Source organism: Herpailurus yagouaroundi, unplaced genomic scaffold, assembly GCF_014898765.1.
Source record: "Herpailurus yagouaroundi ecotype Mexico unplaced genomic scaffold, PumYag 162, whole genome shotgun sequence".
Lineage (NCBI taxonomy): Eukaryota > Metazoa > Chordata > Mammalia > Carnivora > Felidae > Herpailurus > Herpailurus yagouaroundi.
Genome location: NW_024412403.1, coordinates 71,774,375 through 71,776,902, shown reverse-complemented (window position 1 = coordinate 71,776,902; position 2,528 = coordinate 71,774,375). Strand labels below are relative to the sequence as shown.

General features: G+C 37.4%; 1 protein-coding gene across 1 annotated transcript in view; it reads left to right on the top strand.

The window, feature by feature from the left end:
• OSBPL11 (oxysterol binding protein like 11) overlaps positions 1-2,528 on the top strand; it is an 86,534-nt gene that overhangs the window by 44,101 nt on the left and 39,905 nt on the right. The window lies entirely within an intron of this gene.

Here is a 2,528-nt window from a genome sequence, read left to right as displayed (position 1 = left end):
AAAGGTTGAAGTAGGCTATTAAATATCTAGTCTCTGTTATTTTTTGTTACTGTAAATAGCACTAAATCATCTTGTCTACTTTTTTTCCCTCTTTATTTAGGTTATTTCTTTAGGTTATATTCCCAAGTAGAATTACTGAGTTAAGAGTAATGCACAGCTTTTGGTTATTTATATACAAGCAAATTCTTCTTAAAAGAAGAACATGACACAGAAACTTCCAAAACTGGCCACAGCCTTGGCTTAACGAAGTGGGCAATGGCCACAGTGTGGGCAAGAGAGAAGAAAAAAAGTATGGAGTGCTATTTGACCATTTCTAGAGTCAAAGCAGTTTTAGTCTTTATTAAGCTATCTAGTGTATGACAAGTCTAGTTAGGAATTAAGAGGAGACACAAAAAATTGAAAACATAGTTCTTTCACTGAAGAGATTTATAATCTACTTGGAGTCACAATTACATATAGACATGAAACAAGGAGAGGAGAACATGAAGCAGTATTTTTTTCCCTATCTTACTTGATATGGTTTAAGCTGTTGGGATGTGGGCATTCAGAGAAAGAAGAGAAGTGTATTGAATAGAGTGGAGGGGAATGCTTTGGAGAGAAAGTAGAATTGGAATCAGGCTTTCAAAGAAGAAAGGATTTGAAGAGAAGAGGAGTAGTAGGGGATCTTGAGATGGAGGAATAACAGGAGCAGGGATACTAAAGCATATATGCTTATTGTGGTAAAAACTTGCCTGATGGTTTTAAAATCACGTCTTATCGTTGACATGTGGGCTAATAATTAACCACTTAGCTTCAATTTTCTCATCTGTAAGTCAGGAATGTTAATATAAGATTGTTATGAACATAAAATGAACTTAGCAGAGCACCTGGTTTATGGAAAATGATCACAGGGTGGTTGGATTTTACAAATCCAGATGGCCATTCATGTTGCATTCTCTGGGGAGTGATAATCCCTAGAGCCACTATTCCATAGAATACAGTGTAAACTGTACCTCCAAGGAACATAAAAATCATGCAGGAGAATCTAGTCTTAATGTAATAGATGATAAAAATCATGAGCATGGGATATGTTTAAGAAGATTGGTATATGGTAATGATCTAGAATTGAAGTGTGAATAGAAGGCTATGGAAGTAGAAATGAAGACAAATGAATAGGTAATGTGCATTTCAAACGAAAATCAGCTGGACTTGGGATTGACTGGATGTAGGGTTGGATGAAGAATGACTCCCAAGTTTGTGAGCCTATATGACTAGATAGAATTGTGGTGCCATTCACAAAGTTAGGAGAACTAGGAAGAGTCTTTTGAGAGAAAAGGTTTGGTATGGTTTATGAACATGTTGAATTTGTAAAGATTTTATTTTTAAGTAATCCCTGTGCCCCCCAGTGTGGGGCATGAACTCAAAACCCCAAGATCAAGAGTTGCAGGCTCTATTGACTGAGTGAGCCAGGTGCCCCTGAACATGTTGAATTTTATGTAAGAGAAGGATATATGATTTAAACATATATAAAAAGCAGTTAAAAATAATGAAACCAAAGCTTTGGAGAGAAATCAGGACTAGAGATATAATTTGTAAGTGAAAATTAGAAACTATAAGTCCTTTAGTACAACATATTCATTCTTCTCAATGAGAATACAAAGCATGTTGGGGATCAGGATAGAGGCATAAGTTAAAGATGGGACTCAAAGGTGGGCAGGAGAGCATTGCTGTATTTCCAAATCTTTTGAAATAGTGAGTAGACCAGATATATCACCTAGTGTAAGTAGAAAAAAAATAAGTGCATAGATATTATTTTTAATTACACAAGACACTAGACTCAAGCATACCAGAATAGACCTGCATTTTCTAAAAATTTCATACATGCTTCTTTGAAATATGAGTGTTAATGCAAGCTGGAGGCAGACATATGGTAGTGGAAATTTTGCTGTCGTGTGATGGAAGAAATAAACCCTGGTGAGGCCAGAATGAAGCCCACAGTTCCTTTGTGCCCAAGTCAGAAGTCAGAAGGACAAAGATGGGGTTAATAAGACTTTTGTGGAATATTCGGGTTTCCCTTTGCTATGCAGTCTCCAAATATTATGAATTCCTAGAAACTTAGTAGCTCTTGCCACTGTCTGCAAACCGTTCTGCGTTTGTAGGGATTTTACACATTTGAGCACATTCATTTGAATTTTGGTAAAGCTTTTCTCTTAAGCGTTTCTTTTCTTTTTTTATGTTTATTTATTTATTTTGAGAGAAAGGGGGGAGAGAGAGGGAGAGAGAGAATGGGGGAGGGGCAGAGAGGGAGGGAGAGAGAGAATCTTAAGTAGACTCTGCACTGTCAGCACAGAGCCCAGCGTGGGGTTCCGTCTCATGAACTGTGAGATATGACCTGAGCGGAAATCAAGAGTCAGGCACTCAACTGACTGAGCCACCCAGGTGCCCCTAAGCTTTTCTCTTTTTTTTTTTTTTTATTTTTTTTTTTTTTTGATTTTTTTTTTTTTTGGGACGGGGGGAGGAGGGGAGAGAAGGATGAACGGGGGAGGGGC